General features: G+C 45.7%; 1 protein-coding gene across 1 annotated transcript in view; it reads right to left on the reverse strand.

Annotated features, from left to right (window-relative positions):
* Positions 1-6,754, reverse strand: part of RAB31 (RAB31, member RAS oncogene family) — a 166,296-nt gene that overhangs the window by 157,707 nt on the left and 1,835 nt on the right. The gene's annotated exons all lie outside the window — the stretch shown is intronic.

The raw sequence follows: 6,754 nt of genomic DNA on the forward strand, positions 1-6,754 counted from the left end.
AGAGGCTAAGGCAGGAGAATTACTTGAACCCAGGAGGTGGAGGTTGCAGTGAGCCCAGATCGGCCATTGCACTCCAGCCTAATGCCTGGCAACAGAGCAAGACTCTGTCTCAAGAAAAAAAAAAACAAGAAGCAGACACCTCCACCCTGGGTTCTGAAGGCACTGAGCACACTCAATTGCCACCTCCACCAGCCCACTCCCACTCAAATGTCTTGCCTTCTTTTCCCATAAAGCACATACCACCTCCTAACAGACCATATGATTTAATTTCCTCACCTTCCTGCTCAAATGTAAGCTCCACAAGGTCAAAGTCCTGTGTCAGACACACCACTGCCTGACACTTGCAGAAGCTAAGAAATATATATACTTATATATACATATTTATTTCTATATGTATTTATACATATTTATTTCTACATTTCTTGAGTGTTTATTTTTAATGTGGTCAGGTATATTAAAATAAAATATATAATATTTCTAAACATACATATTTATATATTTCTATATATAGAAATATATATTTACTTCTAAAAAATGTATACACATTTTTCATTTTTATTTAGAAATAATATATGTAAAAAATATGTTTGTATCCATATATATATATATATTTCTTTTTTTTTTTAATGGAGTCTCACTCTGTCACCCAGGCTGGAGTGCAGTGGCACGATCTCGGTTCACTGCAACCTCCGCCTCCTGGATTCAAGTGCCTCAGACTCAGGAGTATCTGGGACTACAGGTGCATGCCACCATGCCCAGCTAATTTTTTTTTTTTTTTTTTGAGACAGAGTCTCACTCCATCACCAGGTGGCAGGCTGGGGTGCAGTGGCACGACCTCGGCCCACTGCAACCTCCGCCTCCCGGGTTCAAGCAATTCTCCTGCCTCAGCCTCCTGAGTCACTGGGACTACAGGCACGTGCCACCACGCCCAGCTAATTTTTTTTTTATTTTAGCAGAGATGGGGTTTCACCATGTTGGCCAGGATGGTCTCGATCTCCAGACCTCGTGATCTGTCTGCCTCGGCCTCCCAAAGTGCTGGGATTACAGGCGTAAGCCACTATGCCCGGCCAGAAACATTTTTTAATAAATGCCACAGAGATAAGTGGGAAAGAGTGTTTTAATATTACACATGATCACGTTAAAAAATAAGACCACTCAAGATCGCCTATGCTGTATTCTCACCAAAACACTGAACCTGAAAGAAGCAATGAGGAAACAGTCAGACATGTCCAGATCTTGAGACCTCCTACAAGACAACTGGCCTGGATTCTTCAAAAACGCCAGAGTCATGGGGAAAAAAGAAGGGGAACTGTTTTAGAAGCATAGTGACTAAAGAGAGGGGACACTCAAATGTAATAGAGGATCTCTAACTGGACCCTTTAAACAGCTGGAAAGGACATTTGGGGACAACTGGAAACATTTGACCACGGACCATATGTTTGATACTATTACTGCACCTGTGTTCAATTTTGGGGATGGGAGCATAGGATTGTGGTTACATAGGAGAATGCCCTTTTTCCTAAAAGACACACACTGAAGTATTTAGGGGTAAAGTGCCACCATGTCTGCAACTTACTTTTAAACGGTTCAAAAAAAACGTTAAGTATTATTTATAAACAGAGAGACAGGTCGAGAGTGGTGGTTCATGCCTGTAGTCCCAGCACTTTGGGAGGTCGAGGCAGGCAGATCGCTTGAGGCCAGGAGTTAGAGACCAGCCTAGCCAACATAGTGAAACCCCATCTCAACTAAAACACGACAAAAGTTAGCCAGGCATGGTGGTGCATGCTTATAATCCCAGCTACTCGGGAGGCCAAGGCAAGAGAATCACTTGAACCCAAGAGGTGGAGGTTGCAGTGAGCCAAGATCACGCCACTGCACCCCAGCCTGGATGACAAAGTGAGACTCCATCTCAAAAAAAAAAAAAACAGAGACAAAGGACAAGTGATAAAATGTTATCCCTGCTGAATCTAGGGCACATTCACAGTCCTTTCAACTATTGTGTAAGTTTTAAATTTTTAGCAAAAAAAAAAAATGGGGCAAAGGGAATTAAAAATAAAAGACCCAGTGCTAGAGAGACAGAGAGTACGGAGTGTCAACGGAAGAGTGGACAGGCTGGGAGAGGAGGGACTGTGCCAGAAAATACAGTATGATCCTGAACCCCTACCAGGGCCTGGAGGGTACACACCCACCTTTCCTTCCCTGTCAAAGCCCTACTCACCCATTTAGGAACTGTTCAAATCCTTCCCACTCCAAGAAATCTCCCTAGCTCCCCACTTCGTAGCCCCCACTGTATTCGACTCCCACCATCTCCCACTGTACACGCAACACCTCCTGCATCACAACCATCAGCATGGGCCGTGCTCCTGTGCATGTGGCACAGGAACCAAGCAGAAGCCTCTCCATCCCAGGCAGGGACCAGATCCCTGCCTGACCTACTTTCTGTCTCTAGCAGAGTTAGCACAGCACTGAGCCGTTGCAGGTACCCAAGACAGAGCTGGAGCAAGAACTTTCTGTCCCTCCCACGCCATCATGTCTAATAAGTGAGATGACAGTCAGTATTTCTCATCAGCAGACCACACTACTTCTGTTCTGCATGGTGGGCCACGGTAAGTACCATAATCAGAATCCAGTCAATGCGACAGAGCTCACTGCTGGTGTGTTCCTGTCCTCGGGAAGGCAGCAGTCACTGCTGTCTCGTCTACCTGCACCATAGCTTCCAGCATGAAAGAAACACTCCACAAATGGTGAATGGCTGAATGAACAAATACCTATTCCATTTTCAAACACATATCATACATGATAAAAACTAAGACAAATGAAAGTGTAAAATCTGCACAAGCATGCAAACACCAAATAAGTGTAGTCTACCAGACTTTGGACCAGGGCAAAAGTAAGGGCCACATGCCTCAAAGCTATTGACAAGCTACTATGGAATTAATGTTCGTGTCTCCCCACCAAAATTCACATTTTGAAGCCTAAACCCCCAATGTGAGACTATTAGGAGATGGGCATCTGAGAGATGCTTGGGTTGTGAGGGTAGAGCCCCCATGAATGGAGTTGGTGTCCTTATAAGAGGAGAAAGAGACTCAAAGACCAAAAGAAGGCAGCTGTCTGCAGACCAGAAAGTGAGCCCTCACCAGACACTAGATCTGCCGGCACCTTGGTCTTATACTTCCCAACCTCCAGAAGTCTGAGAATTAAATGTCTATTGTTTAAGCCCTCCAGCCTATAGTATTTTTATGACAGCAGTTCAAATTAAGACACAAGGGATGGGGGAAGAGACCATGAGAAGCTTGAAAATGCTCCTCACATGATTCTGATATACACACCAGGGACGCACTGAGCTCTGAAAGCCCAGGGAGGATGAAAGCAGCAATGTTGACCCTGAACAAAAAAGGAACAAAGGGACCCTGATGGATCCCATGAGCCTGGCTGGGTGCATAAGACACAGCGTTGCCATATGCCAGGCACTGCTGGGAAGACATCCCACTATATCATTTATATTTATTCTCATGTAACACAGCAGCTACCCAGAGTCACCAATGTTGAACATACTTTCCACAAATGGTTCAGTTTAATAAACGAATCAGGTGTGCCAAGAAATAAATGCCACTCCACCCTCCACACCATCCCCCCTCCCCAAGAAATGCCAGTCCCTGGGGTAAGAAAAATAGTAAGTTACTAGAATCTCAGACTTGGAGAGCAAATGTGATCATTACTATCCCAACCCACTATCCAGTGCATTCCTTCCTTCCACAATAACACTAACAAATTCCTGTCGATTTATTGAATACTCTCTCATATCGCGCTCAAAGCAACCCATGGAAGGTTGCACAGCTCTGATGATCTGCCTTAATGCGAGTATAAATCTGTTCTACTCTTGAGTCCTAGTGTCCTTGAGAAGACAAGAGGCCTTCTGTGTGGAGGCCTTGGACACAGGTAAAGTCCCCATTACCTAGATGTCTCACCAAATCAAAGGTATTTGGCTGCTCTTTGATGAACCACCACACAGATTCCAACAAAGATCACGAGGAGATGCTTCAACAAGCTCCTTACCAGAATCAAGAAAGCCCTCGGCTCTTCTAACTACTCACTCAGCTACTGGGGAAGTGGTAGAAATTTCTAAATTGTTGTCAAGGCAACCAGAGCCCAAATATAAATCTCTTTGGGATTCCATCAGGAAGCCGTTTTTAAGTGCAAGCACACAAACACCACAAGGAAATAACAAAACAAAGGTCCCCTCCTTTTCTTTCTCCTCCTCCCCACTCTCTTCCATCCTCCTGCTTCTTGCCACATGGTGATGTGTGTTAAAAATGCATACTGGGAAACTTTCCACCTTTGGGGTTGAAGCAGCTGCTGCCTCAATATTGTTTTCGTTAGTTTTTTTTTTGTAACATACTTTGCTGTTTTTAAGGGTGTTGCCTTTAAGCTCCATGTTTCATAATACAGGTTCAGATCACAAAGTGGGGCGAATGACACTTTCCTGGTAAGAAAGAGGTTCATGGGGTCCTGCCCACGGTGCTTTCCCCTGTCAGGCACACCCTCCTGCATGGCTGACTTCCATAGGTGATGGGGCTTAGGCCAGGAAAGGGCGTCCTCAAATGCTTGCTGCGCTATCCCCATGTGGAATAAACCTGAGAAAGTCCACACATGAAATGTGAGCCAAGGATTTATAACAGATAACATAAACAAACCCAATGCTCTTCAGTCTTTGGTTTTCCAAGAACAAAAAGCATTCAGAGAATGTTCCACAAGCCGCTGTCCATCCCTTGTGGGAGCATTCACCAAAAGAAGTAAGATCAGACATTCCTAACATGCCAGGAAGACAGGAAAAGTTCAGGTAGAGAAGACTTGGCACCTGGCCCAGTTTCACTCCAACCTCCTGCAAATGACTCTAATGTCAGGAGATAAGACCCCTGACCCCGTAGATGGAGGAGGAGACTACAGCAAAGAGTGACCAGCAGGGAGCCTGTGCTGAAAGTTCTCACTGCCCATGCCTAAACCAACCTGTACCTCAAATGGGAAGCACATCCCCAAGTCCTCACTGAGCACAGGACCAGGCACAAAAAGACCAGCCCCTCAGCCTTCCCAGTGAGAGAGTGAGATTCTGTTATGAAGTCTACATTCTCTATCAGCTTCTAAGAGAAACCCAACAGAAAGTGATTCAAACAGGGACAAAGAAGGTGTGGTTGTTAGGATCTTGGTCCTATCAAGACTTCAGGGAGGTGCCTCATGGCTGAAAAACAGGAAGCTGAGTGCCAGCGACACGCAAAACTTCACCCAGAAGAGACAGACCTCCCTATGAAAAGAACAAAGGAGCCCAGGGTTCCTGTTAAAATGTTGAAAGAGCCTGGGCGACATAGGGAGACCCCGTCTCTACAAAAATTATCAAAAGTTTAGCTGCGCTGGGTGGTGCACACCTGTGGTCCTGGCTACTTAACTGAGGTAAGACCATCACCTGAGCTTGGGAGGCTGAGGCTGCAGTGAGCCGTGATGGCACCACTAAATTCCAGTCTGGGCGACAGAGTGAGACCCTATCTCAAAAACATACATATTTTTTTAAAGGACTTTTGGACTGAGCACTAACTGACCCACAGGGTCTCTCCAATCAGAAGAATAAACCTAGGCTGAGGCAGGAGGATCCACTGAGCCCAGGAATTGGAAGGTGCAGTGACCTATGATGGTACCTCTGCACCCAGCCTGTATGACAGAATGTGACACTGTCTCCAAACAAAAAGAGAGAGAGAAGAGAGTAAACCCAAGACAGTTAAAATGGCTTTGATCTCCCTTAAATGGAGCCAATTAGGCTGGTTCCCACCCAGAGAACCAGCCTAATTGGACGAGTAGCTAGAAAGCCGGCCTGCTGCGCACATCTTACCCACGGAAGAGATAGCCAAACAAGAGATAGCCAAACGAGGGGATGTAACAAATCTTACTTAGTGTGGACAAAAGGTCATTTGGCCTTTCAAATAAAATGTCCTCTGACTTCAATCAAACTGAAACTTACAGCCACCCTCAAGAAAAAAGGAAGCCACAATTGTGGTGTGATATGATTGATGTTTCTTTTTTTGAGACAGAGTCTTGTTCTGTCACCCAGACTGGAGTGCAGGGGTGCGATTTCAGCTCACTGCAACTTCTGCTTCCCAGGCTCCAGTGATTCTCCTGCCTCAGCCTCCAGAGTAGCTGGGATTACAGGCATGGGTTACTACCACCCGTCTAACGTTTTTTTGGTATTTTTAGTAAAGACAGGATTTCACCATGTTGGCCAGGCTGGTCTCGAACCTGACCTCAAATGATCCACCCACCTCAGCCTCCCAAGGTGCTGGGATTATAGGCGTGAGCCACTGTGCCCAGCATGACTGATGTTTCAAAGCCTTCCGCCTGCCCAGAAACCTCTTCTTTCTCTGCTTTGGCATGGTTCTCCCAACTCCAGCTTCAAATTCCTACCCACAGAACTGGCAAAGGTAAGGCACCGCCTGCAGGAAGTCACTCAAAGAGTGTCTCATTCTTGGAGATAAAAGAAGTAAAGAGATTTCCTCCAGCTGCCTCCTCTTCCAGGTTTGCTAATTGCCACCCTGAACTCATGTTAGTAGGAAATGGTAGCATGTGTCTTAAGAGATCATCTGGTATAGTTCTCTGCCTTAAGAGGAAACATGTTATTATGCCCATTTCATAGATGAGGCCACTGAGTTGCTTTGCTTAAACCACACAGCTCGTTGGTGGGAAAGAATGAGAGCCTGGGTTTCCTGCCTCC

This window comes from Callithrix jacchus, chromosome 13 (assembly GCF_049354715.1).
Source record: "Callithrix jacchus isolate 240 chromosome 13, calJac240_pri, whole genome shotgun sequence".
NCBI lineage: Eukaryota > Metazoa > Chordata > Mammalia > Primates > Cebidae > Callithrix > Callithrix jacchus.